The sequence below is a fragment of the Carassius auratus genome, unplaced genomic scaffold (genome assembly GCF_003368295.1).
Source record: "Carassius auratus strain Wakin unplaced genomic scaffold, ASM336829v1 scaf_tig00022400, whole genome shotgun sequence".
Classification (NCBI taxonomy): domain Eukaryota; kingdom Metazoa; phylum Chordata; class Actinopteri; order Cypriniformes; family Cyprinidae; genus Carassius; species Carassius auratus.
In genome coordinates, this window is record NW_020525181.1 from 142,505 (window position 1) to 155,748 (window position 13,244).

The 13,244-nt window shown below is 35.6% G+C and overlaps 1 long non-coding RNA gene across 1 annotated transcript; it reads right to left on the reverse strand.

Annotated features, from left to right (window-relative positions):
• Positions 1 to 6,002: 6,002 nt before the first annotated feature.
• On the reverse strand, positions 6,003 to 7,134 carry LOC113077363 (uncharacterized). The gene is made up of 3 exons (XR_003281312.1): positions 7,106 to 7,134; positions 6,679 to 7,013; positions 6,003 to 6,572 (listed from the first exon to the last, which is right to left on the reverse strand). It is a non-coding gene; the product is annotated as an uncharacterized LOC113077363 (long non-coding RNA).
• Positions 7,135 to 13,244: the final 6,110 nt, after the last annotated feature.

Consider the following 13,244-nt stretch of genomic DNA (forward strand, 5'->3'; position numbering starts at 1 on the left):
AACATAGGATCAGCATATTTTAAACATATTCTTAAATTTGTAATCCTACAGTCCCCCCTTTGAGAGTCCTAATAACTCTCACATAATACAAACTTAAACCTTCATTAGCCCATTCTATGGCATATGTTTGTTAACAAAAGTCTCATATTGCAGTCATATAGCTTGAAAAGGTGACATGCACATATAACTTATTCAGTGTCTTGTTCTAGATTTACTTAGGTATACTAGTTCCTTTTAGAACCATATCTGTCGACACATACGATATGGATGGTAACGTGGAAACTATATGATGACACCGAAAACCATGTAGCATAAGAGTGGTAGTCCAGAAGTCAATGGCGCCTGAACAGCTGTGAAGTCTGATTTCTGTGGTCCATTTCCCACACAGATTATCTCAAATGACTCTTTGTCCTCATGTAGCTTGTTCATGGATGTCATGGAAGTGATGCTTTACACCAGGGTGCCACATATGAAGATGACATGGCATATGCTATTGTTTTTCTCAATTTAGTTTTAAAAATTGGACACCTATGGACCAGTGAGGTGGGGATAAATCTGCAGATTGGGTAAACTTATGAGGAATTCTTCACCACAGAGTTGGTCCCTGAGGCTTGTTGTACTTCGGTTCCTTCCTGGGCTCCTCACTGGTCTGCGTCTGTCCAAGTCTGTCCCTGTAGTTGGTGTGCAAACTTTACTGTACAACATCCCAATTCTCTAATGGAACATCAGTCATAACACATATCATAACCCAAAAAGGATAGGTGAGTGACTGGAGTGTGCTATAGTATAGCTTTGAAGACTGTGAGTGTACTTAACAAGTGTTCTCTCGATGGGAGGAAGTGACAGTAACCTTCCTGTAGTTCTATTTACAATGAATCTTTCATCTTTGTTGTACATTACCAGGGAAGTTAAACACTCACTGCTCTAAACACTGAGCAAGCTGCTCCAACAGTTAGGTGAAGAGGGAAGGGGCTGCTTCAGAGTGGTAAGTACACTTAGTAGGTGCTGAGTAAAGCTGTTAATTTTCTCCTATTGTCTTCTTGCTTTTCCTACACTCATTTATCCAGTGTCCTGTTTTACCACAGTTATGACAACTGCCATCTCTTTTAGGACTTTTACATTTCTGTCGATTCTCTGTGTTGACCCGAATTTGTGACAACTGTGTGACTTCTGCTAATGACATGTCATAGAGACGCATTTTGCTGATCAATGCTCTTCTGAATTCAGTCAAATCTGTGCGTGCAGAGGATAAGCTCTGGGATAGTCTCTATATGTCTTTAAGTCTTAGTGGTTTGGCAACAGTTTGTACTTGTAATTCCCTCAGTTCATTGAAATCTTCTCCTAGCGCCACATACGTTTATTGAATCTACAGGCACATCAGTTACTGATTGGATGGCTACATCTGTTTCAAAAAACGCTTGTAAGTCAGGAACATCTTCCACATTAGTTTTTGCTGCAGCTTTGTTGTGGTTCAATTTCTTTGTCAAAGAGGATTCTCTAGCTCTGAGCTCTTTGTTTTGTTCCTCTAGCTCTGAGTTATGCTGAGATTGTGGTGTAGCTAGCGCTAAACCAAATTATCAATGGCAGCAGATAATGCCTTTCAGATTGTTCTTGCGAATACATGATCCTAGTACGTTTTTTGATTCTTCAGTTGACCAAACTTTTTCTGAATCAATACCAAATTTCATTATCAAGTCCAATATGACCGACTCTGTCACTACTGAGTCCATGTGCTCTCCTAACAATGATTTGAACTCATTGTCTGTCCATGAAGGAGTAGCTAGTCCAACTTTCTTAGTTGTTGGAATCAGCTTAGAATTCCTTCTCAACATTTTGTAAAGTCTTTCTGACACAACGGGAAACTTCTAACACTTCCCTGGCAAGCACAGGATAAACTTGTTAACACATAAAAACTGTTAACTTTCCCTGTCAAAGCAGAGGATGCACCAATAACTTTATGCTAAACTTCCCTGTCGAAACAGAGGGTAACAAAATATTAGCATGTGATGCTAATCTTCCCTTTATAATACACATAACCTTGTTTTTTAATGTGATGCTATGACAGAACATAGAATCAGCATATTTTAAACATATTCTTAAATTTGTAATCCCACATACTGAAATGACAATACCATGATGACGATTGAAGCTTCGAACGTCATGCAGTATCGGAAGGGACAGCTGGTTTAACAAAATTGCCTCTTCACATGTATTTAATTTTAAATTGACTTGTTTGTGTGTGTGTGTGTGTGTGTGTGTGTGTGTGTGTGTACACTTATTTGGTATTCAGTAGAATAGTTTTAAGTCAACTGTAACTTCAACACAAGAAAAAAACTTAATGCAAGTATTTGTTTATTTATTTATTAAGTCATAGTCATTTTGGCCACACAGACACTGCGAGTTTCAGGATTGACAACCACATTCAAATGCGGGAGTGAGTCCTGTTAATTAATATTCCATGAATGTATTAGGGCTGTCAGTTTCGTGAAAAAAATCATTTTCGATTTTTAAGACATAAGTGTTCATTGAATCGATTGTAAAATCGATTTTCCATGTCAAAAAAAAAAGATGTTTCCTTTTTCAACGTCAGATAATGGACGAACGTAAAGAGAGCGCTGGAAACACACAAGTCAGCAATATTTCTTATTTATTGGCATGAAGTTTCGTGCAGAATAAAAAACAGCAACAGGAGTGCAACATTCTCGAAAAAATATATATGCAGAGGGGACGGCTGCCATAACAAAAGAAAAACATCACTGCAGGCTTCAATCTGGCTGCATTTATGATTTAGGCAGTTCAAAAATCTCCAAGATTATTTAAAATAATGATTCAATACATTTCAAACAACTGTTCAAAAAGAAGACGTGCTCCGACCACACTGATGTCCCAGGGAAACTCAGGTACAGCTGCGCAAGGTGGGGGTATTACTGCCAATTTTCCATCACAAAAGCCGGTCTCTGTCAGCTTGCAATGGTCCTTTTCATATCTCAGAATCTCCTGTAACTAGATGCGCGAATGAGGCGATTTCGCATCTATCGCACCACGAGACCTCCAGACGTGTGTAAACGCATCTTTACATCGACTTAACATTGAAATAATTTGCGCCAGATACTCTATATGCGATTGGTGTGAACCCAGCATGCTTTCGACGTCACTGGGTCTTATAGGCTATTAAAAAAACTGGTATTTTCTGTCTAGCTTTCGTAACGCATACTGCACTTTCGGAATACTTTATTGTCTTTTTCTGCTTGTTTGTGAGTTTTTTTACATGTATATTTTTTAATTGTTTAAATATTTTAAAATTAATAGTGTACATATTTGGTTAATATTTCATTTTTGAAACTTTTTTTGGTTGGTCCGATCGATTGTGCAATCGATTTTCGAACTAAAAGTGACAGCCCTAGCATGTATGGAACATGACTCACTTTGAGGTCAATTTTGAGTAGAAAATAAAGTTCAGATGTCACAAAACAGTATGTTACTAAACCTAATGACAAAATCAACCATGAACCAGTGTAAATACAACTCGAAAACTGTGAAAAAACTACATTTTTTATTATTCGTGCCCCAGTGCATGATGGGAAATATGGGATCATAACTTTGATATTTACTACAAATGGTTCTACGTAAACTATACTTATAAGTTCCAACTTTAATTTCTACAATTTTAAATTGAGAACTAACATTTTAACTAACATTTTTATTCTTGCCTTAACTAAATGAATGTAGAAATTACATGTGTATTTATGTAGTATTTGCTTCACTACAAAATAATTTTTATCAAGCATGATATAATGTAGATTAACTTGAACTATATTCACTTTCTTTGATAAAAACGTAACTTTTATGTGTACAGAATTTGGCTAGCCACCATGTTCCTGTGATATCATAAACTAGACGGGCGACAGCATCAAAGTTGACTTACACATGAGTTGTAGGCCTACATCTGATGTTAAGTGGTGTTATGTAACTTTTTTTCTTAGTTAAGGTTGGTAATAGTGACTTCCTAAGTTGAATTGAAAGAAGGAAGCCTACTTATGTGTGAAACCTTTCTTGTACAGAGTCAGTCCAGTGCTTTCAAGCATCAATGACTGTTTCTTTAGAGCTTTCTGTTGTTGAGGCGACGTGCTGCTATTATGCTATTTTATGCTTCAATTTCTGGATGATGACTCAGATGAAAAGCCCCTTGGAAGCACAAAAACCATGCCATATAAACATTCGACAAACCAGAATATCACAAAGATGTGGGGTTTTGACCAGTAACTGTAACTATGTTTTAAATAGGTACTGATATCAACCAGTACACCATACTAACTTGTACAAACTATAGGCCTATTCATAAATAAAATTAAGTCTTTCTTTTTTTTACCCCCAATAAAATTAAAAAGCAAATGGTTTACATTTTATGTTTGAATAGCAGCATTGTTATGGTACTGAAAATTAAAAATAAATAAAAGATTAGCATCATTGCTACTTTTTGTTAGTTTTACAGTACCTCAAAACTGATTAAAACGACAGTAAATTTTAACCATCAATCATGAACTGTAAATCATATATTACATTTATACATAAAATGACTCCCAGACATTGACAGAAAAACAGGATATCAAGAATAGTTCTTAGAAGGTATTACAGAAAAGCTGGAAATAACTTGTGAAAAAAAGCCATGCTTAGCTGCAGGATCACTGCAGATGTAGCATATATATAAAAGGTCAATATATATGCACACAAATATATATATATATATATATATATATATATATATATATATATATATATATATATATATATATATATATATATTAGGGGTGTAACGGTTCACAAAATTCACGGTTCGGTTCGATACGATACACTGATGTCACGGTTCGGTTCGATACGTTTTAGATACAGCAAAATGTAAAAACATCTCAACTTTTCAGAATGCCGCAAGCGCACCGCGGGTCATGTGACAAGAACCAACCAATCAGCTTCATCCTTTCCCGTAACAACGTTGAGAGCTCAGCCAAGATGAAGGAACAGCTGATCATAGTTGTATATGGATTGCAATTTTGAAATAAATTCAGTAGCAGAGCTACTGCAAGCGATTTTTAGAGCTGCAAATCCATTTATCCTTCGCTGAAATTTCCGCGTCTCATGGAGAGAGCACGTCATTGTTGCTTAGCAAAGACAGACGCCTCATGAGCGCTTCTGCCCGAGCGCTTTGGAAAGGAGGAGAAAGACGCGCTTAGCGTTTTCCATGCGTTTTTAGGCACGATATGTGAACGGCCCCTAAGGCGCTCGCTCACTCAGCACGCGCTGAAGGCTCGTTGCAAAATGTCGAATGCCTTTAACAGACCAGAAATATAAGATCCTAAAATAACCAACAGGTCTGGTGTTTGGGTTGGATTCCCTGTAAGCTATAGTGTCTAAATGCTGCAGGGATAGTTTGCTGCGTGCATGTTTCTCCTTTTTTTCGTCTTTTCCCAGATAGTACTGACGCATATATCCCAGATATTCCCGCTGGTTTTTTTTTTTTTTTGTAATCCCGCTGGTGTACCGTCATGTTGCAGATGCGACATACCGTTGTTTTTTTATCCACCACTCTCTTGCCATCACCATTATAGCTTAAAGGGAATCCAAAGTGCACCCAAACACCAGACCTGTTGGTTATTGGAGGATCTTCTCATTTCTAGTCTGTTAAACGCATTGGCTATTTTGCAACGAGCCTTCAGCGCGTACTGAGTGAGCGAGCGCCTGCTGAGTAGCCTAACATAAACATATAAGTTGGTGTTTTTTTCTTCTTCGGGAGTGTCAGGGGCGTTGCCTGTTACGTTGTTTGGGTTATTGGGCTACCTTGTTGAACGCATATCATTATATTTCTTTCTCTCTCTTTTTTTTTTTTTTCAAATATAATTAATTACTCCAACGAACCGTTCGGTATACATAATGCGTACCGCGTACCGAACCGAAAGCGTCGTACCGAACGGTTCAATACGAATACGCGTATCGTTACACCCCTAATATATATATATTCCAGAGTAAATTCTCTGTGCGATTTAAGACCTTTATGTCAAGCAGCATTGATAGCTTTAAAGAAAGCTAGAGCAGAAATTAAATGATTTCATGTGAGCAGGAATGGAAAAAGCACTTCAACCACATGCTATTATTAAATATGAACTTTCCACACCTCAGAGACACACTTACAAACAGACACTGACCACAAGACACATTCTCATGAACAAGCAGTCTGTGACTGTCACAGATCAAAACACATTTGTGTAGAGAAAATGTGAAAACAGCAAAGTCTTCCGTCCTTTTGATGAGTATTTTGCATCTGCATTTTATGCTATTTTCATGAGTTTACACACATTTAAGGGTAAAACAAAAACTTACTCCATTTGATTTAGAATTGTGTCACAAGGCAAGTGCTTTTGAAGTTTTAAGAGACCATTTCAGTTTTACCCCTCAGGATGACTGATTCTCACACAAGATTCAGACTCAAAAGTTACCACAGACAACACAGCTAAACTGAAGTTTGATAATCTTCTCTATGTGACTGGTGCATAATCCACATGATCATCCTCTTCAGCTTTCTGTTAAAAAAGAAAAAAGGAAGAATGAAATGTGATATATACTAATTTTCTGGTATAAAATTATGCTATCAATTAAGACAATCAAAATAATAATTAATTGTCTTACTAATTTATGTGTGTTTGTTTTGTTGAATGTTGTCTCAGCATATGTGATCTCATCTTCGTGAGTCTGAACTTTTTCAACAACAAAAAGTAGATGCATTAAAATTGCATTAACAAATTTAATTTGACATAAGGCCATTGACATTTTCTTTAAACATTATTCTTTAAAAAACTAGAGGATGTTAACTACAAAACTGCTTGTTAAAGTCAGTCTGTAACACTTGCCTTGTTGTTCAGTATTTCTGTGTTTCCTGCTGATGCAGAAGATCCCAAATCCAGCAATAATCATCATAGATGCAGTAGCAGCAGCAGAGATCAGCACTATCAGAGAGACTGAGTCTGTAATGGTAATCATTAATGTAAGTGAATCTGTCACAACAGAAGACAGAGATCAGGTCAGTAAATAAACACATATATCAGCACTGATATACCTGAACATGTGTGACAGAGCTGAGTGATGTCCAGATGTTGAGTCTGGTTGCTGATGGGATTGTTGAGCACACAGCTGTAGCTGTTTTTATCCTGATATTCCACCTCCAGAGGTAGAGAGAGACTGATGCTGAGATCAGACACACTGATGCTGGACAATAAACTGTTTCCTTTGTACCAGGAGAGAGTCACATGACCCACATTCACCACTGAACACACCAATGAACAATTCTGCTCTGATGATGAGGAGGATGATGAAGAACACTGTGAAGAGTTACTGCTGATGACTGGAACAGGCAGAAGAGCTGAAAACATGAGAATAAAGAGAATACAGATCAATCAAAAAAATGCTTGGTTTAAAGCTGTAAAAAAAAAAGTTAGTGTAAAATTACAGTATGGGACCACATTTTACTATCTATGTGTACCTTGGCTACCTTGCCTAATGGCTTAACACTAGAACTGTGAGACAGGACCAAGTCATTATTTTGCAAGTCACAAGCAAGTCAAATCCTCAACTAAGATTCACGCCTAAAAATAAAAATTTAGTGCTTTTTGCGCAAATTAGTGTCTCTGTATTAATTTGTGCAGTACATATCAAGCCATTAGTCTATAGTAAGTATAATTAAGTATAATAATAATACATATTTAAGCCAACAGTAGTACTTCTCTTGTATGTGTCTGCTCTATTTGTCACACTTCTGACTTGGTTAGATCATAAATTTGAATATGAACTTACATGGCCCAATATACACGGCAACACTAATCGACATTATTCTGAATTATGGTTCATAATAATTACAGTAGTAAACAATTACATTAGTTACAGTTTCATGGTTAAAGACATCTTTATGATGTGAATTCACATTGAACCAAGAGCAGTGAATGAGTGTGATGTTAGTTAGATTTTGCTGTTGGTTCACAGTCATTTGTAAGAATCCAGCATGCATTTATTCCACAGTCAATGGGTGACTACAGTAATTCATTAAAAAAAAATACTCTCTACTTATGTGTCATGTTGCTTTGGGTCTTGGTTCACTTTTTATTATGTGTTTTACTTTGTAATTTGGTTCATGTGTCCTGTCATGTATTTCCTTGTACCTCATGTTGCCATGTGCTCCCTGTATATGTGTTATGTTCTGATTGGTTCATTTTTTGATTGTTCACTGTTGTTATTTGTTAGTCATTACTCTCTCACTCTCTCTCTCTCTCTCTCTCTCTCTCTCTCTCTCTCTCTAACACTCATGTTTCTGTTGTCTTGTCTAAGTATTGTTAAAAGTAATCTACTGTTTGATGAGTCCATATTTAGGTCAATGCTCATGTTTATGCTTAAGGCTATGTTTTTGGATATTTTCAAGTCAGGTCAGGTTTTATATTTAGTTTTTCACTTCTACATTTGTATTTGTTTTCATGTTAGTAAACTGCACTGGGGTTTATCAAGCTCACCTCCGGTGGAATATGTTACAGAATGACAATTGTGAGTTTGTTAAGTCTAGTCAAGTCACCTTTATTTATATAGCGCTTTAAACAAAACACATTGCATCTAAGCAACTGAACAACATTCATTAGGAAAACAGTGTCAATAATGCAAAATGACAGTTAAAGGCAGTTCATCATTGAATTCAGTGATGTCTACTCTGTTCAGTTAAAATAGTTTCTGTGCATTCTTTGAATGTTTTCTCACATGCCAAAATGTTAAATCGCTTTAAAATTGAACAAGTTCCTATACAATAAAACTGTTGAAAGATATGACAAAATTATTTACTCACCATAGACAGAAACACTGAATGTTTGTTTTCTTACTCCACTAAACTCTAGTTGATAAACTCCAGTGTGTTCAGTTGTGATGTTTGTGATGGTCAGAGATCCAGTTTGATCCAGCTTCAGTCTGTCTCTGAATCTCTCATCAAGATCATCAGGTGTGGAGAACATTACATACTTTATATTGATTTCAGCTATAATGCACTCTTCAGCTCCATATTTCCACAGCATATTTTCATCTTTCTGTATTTCAGTAACATTATTGTATAAAGTGACAGAATCTCCCTCCGTCACTGACACTGACTGTATTTCATTAGTTTCAGCACCAAACACACCTGAAGAACAGAATTTACAATTTAATACATCTGGTGATTTACAGAGCCTCAAATCAACTGTAAATTGTATTGTTTATATGTCAACTTCAGAACATCCAAAACGGCAACAGAAAGGCAAAATAAATGAACGTTGAGATTTAAAAAACGGGGGTTGACGGTTCAGGTGTTAAGAACAGACAAATATATATATATATAACTTTAATCTACAGTTCGTTTTGTCTGCCATGGATTTGCAATTGTAGTTAAACATCAATAATGTAAATTTTTCCTCTTTGACTGATATATGTTCCTCTTTGACTGACTACAAGAAAGTTTCTCTCTGACATAAGTAGCTATTGCAGAAGAAAATAAAATGTGTCAAATAACATCTTTATAAACTGTCACTTTTAAAATCAAACAGAAAACATTCTGTTTATGGATTTCCTGTAAATTCCTGTTTTATATTTAAAAAAATAAATAAAAATAATCACACACGTATATATATATATATATATATATCCTTAATCTTTAATTTGTTTAAAAGTTATATGCTCTAGAGGAAAATATGTGTTTAAAATTACATAATTTATTAACAACAAATACTTGAGAATTATTGCAGGTTGAAAGTACAAGTCAAATTGTGCTGGATATTTTCTAAACTTTTAAAAATAAATAAATTAAACTTTCAGTTATTTTTACTTTTTTAATTCAGACTGATTCAAGGTCCCTACGCATTTTGACTAGTACATTTCCATAACTTTTGTACATGTCTTACTGCAGAAGTATATATAAATGTAATTCTTCAATAGAATATAAAAATCGCCTGATAAGCAAACAAATAAAAGGTTTTGACTTTCTGAGCCTCAATGTAGAGCGAAAAACAGAGACGTTTACATTTAGTGTTTTTCTGTCCTTTTCAGACGTGGAAATTTCATTTTAAAATTCTGAATCATCTGGTACAGCAAAAATATAACGGTATGCTGTCAGGAAAAAAGTACCAATGTGAGCAGTACCCTTTCAAAAGGTGCACTTGTGTAGCTTATTTTTATACAGGTAAATACCTAAAGAGTGCATATTAGTTCTTAAAGGTATATATATATATATATATATATATATATATATATATATATATATATATATATATATATATATATATATATATATATATATATATTAATCTTAATATAAGTGTGCACACTATTACTCAAATTCATTTAGTAAACATAATAAAATTATGAAATAAACCACAAAAATGTTTTTAAAACTCACCAGTCAGACTCAAGCAGCACAAAAAGAACAAAACAAACATGTGAAACATTTTCTTCAGTTGTTCATTCTCTGAAAACACTGAAGCACATGTGAATCCTCCTTTGATCAGTCTGACCCTCCTAGTTCATACACTGCATTTGCATATAGAGTTGGGGGGGGGTACTTTTATAATACCGTAACATTTACAAGTTACTGACATCAACGTCACATGTAAATAAACTGTTGTGATTTTAAAATTATGTATAATTCTCAATTTCAGTGTTTGAAGAAAGAAAAAGTACAGCATTAACAGCATGTATGCTCTAACAGTGGCAGTTTTACTGAGGTTCAAACTGAAACCTGCTGTGGTTGGGTTTCTTCAGAAATTGGTGTAACCCAAATTTTGACTTCTGTCATGTGTGCATTTGCTACGTGCTTAAAAGTACAGGACAGCCTGTGCTGAAGGCCTCAGCTGAACTTTAGACTTAGAAGACTTCTATACCAATATGGAATTAAGAAAAGTTAAAGATATAGATTTCCGAGAAATGTTTATACCTCTAACAAAAACCCGCATGATTCAGAGACGTTCATATTTAATCACGTCTGTTATTTAGAGTTATTTTAATTCCCCCTGTGGGTTCTTAATAAGAGAGAACAAGACGATTTATCTTCTGAGGTAGGACAGTTGGACTTTAAACAAACAATCTGCTGACCTTAAGAAATAGGGAACTGAAATTAGGCTGCAAGAGCTCATATGTATTTTCGGAGAAAGATGACGAATGTTTTGATATCTGTTTGAGACGTGGCTGCAGAGACGTGGCATTAGTTTGATACAGATTTGCAGGACTATAAGAGGAGGCAATTCACCCCTCCTTCCTCACGCTCAGACTGAGTTCAGCCTAGACCCTTCTAGCTGGACTTAGTCTTTTCTCACCTTCTTTATCTTTGATTCCGGGCTCACTTGAATACTTTGAACCTCTCTCAGGTTTTATTCATCTCAGATATGATTATTATTATATTATTTGTTATTATATGAATACTATTATAACTTTTGACTTTTGATATACAGGGTATTGTTGTATACTTTGTATTATTATTTTTAACATCTTGATTACTTTTGAATATTATAATGCATTTTGTATTACTTTTAATTGGGCAACATCCATCATACATGGATTGCTTTTAAAACTATATTATTTTTGGGATTTGTATTTTCTATATTTGAAGCTGATTTTAATACTTACTAATCTGTTTGCAAGTTATGAGTTGTATTCTCATTTCCTATATTCTTTGAATAAATTTGCATACTAAAATACCACCCCACCGTCTGACCAGGATTGAAGTCTAATTTTTTGCATCAGAAATGTGGTTTTATTTGGACAAACATGTTGAGATGAGCGTGCATCAGATCAGTTGTAATTGTTAGTTTGTAAGTGAAGAGTTTCTTCCTGTCCTGTTTCTATATGAACAGCTTTGAACTTGATTCTTCAGAAACATGACAAGAAATTGCCCAATGATTTTATTTTACACTCAACAGTTGGAATGAACACTGAAATGCTTTTATTATTTTATTATTTTGTTTTAGAAACTGATTACTTTTTATCATCTTAGCAATAAAAAACATATTTTAAGGGGTTTACAGCTCACCTTATATATGCATATAGTGTTAAATTATTCGAAATTTTACTTTAATAAAAATAATTTAATAATAATGAAAATACATTTATTTCATTGTCCTTTGATGGGGTGATATTCATCAGGGTTGTAAGGGGCTGTGAGAATACACCAAATGTTTAAGTTACTAAAAAAAGAAAATACTGCATTGTTCTGGTGTTATTCTATGATTGGTTCTACATCTACCAATCAGTCAACAAACTTTTCAACACATGGATTGCCTCAGATTGACGTAGGACTATGTGATTTACAGTTGTTCCATTGAATCCAGTTCTCATTTCCTCTTCAGCGCATATGAGTGAAATCATGAAGGCAAGCGTCAGTTTATTATATTATTTCCTAATTCCATCAGCATAAAGTACAGTATATTTCACCTTGTTTTTATCAAATACTTAAATAGAATGCTAAATACTAAAGCATATCATGTATTGTATGTTACTCTGTATATTAGCTAATGTATAAAGTTGAATAAATTAATTTTGATGGTCGTTTACATTATTATATTATTGTTGTATTGTTGGTGTTGGTGTGTTTCGGTCTGTCTCCATAAATTAACCATATTAACCATAAAGGGCAGCTATTATGGCCTAATGGTTAGAGAGTTGGACTAGCAACCAGAAGGTCGTAGGTTTGAGTGTCTGTGTTAACAGGAGAAGGTCGCAGGTTCGAGTCTCTGTGCTAACAGGAGAAGGTTGCAGGTTCGAGTCACTGTGTTGACGGGAGAAGGTCGCAGGTTCGAATCTCTGTGCTGACAGGAGAAGGTCGCAGGTTCGAGTCTCGGTGCTGACAGGAGAAGGTTGTAGGTTCGAGTCTCAGTGCTGGCAGGAGAAATTCGCAGGTTTGAGTCTCTGTGCTGACAGGAGAAGGTAGCAGATTCGAGTCTCTGTGCTGACAGGAGAAGGTCGCAGGTTCGAGTCTCAGTGCTGACAGGAGAAGGTCGCAGGTTCGAGTCTCAGTGCTGACAGGAGAAGGTTGCAGGTTCGAGTCTCTGTGTTGACAGGAGAAGGTCGCAGGTTCGACTCTCTGTGCTGACAGGAGAAGGTCGCAGGTTCGAGTCTCAGTGCTGACAGGAGAAGGTCGCAGGTTCGAGTCTCTGTGCTGACAGGAGAAGGTAGCAGATTCGAGTCTCTGTGCTGACAGGAGAAGG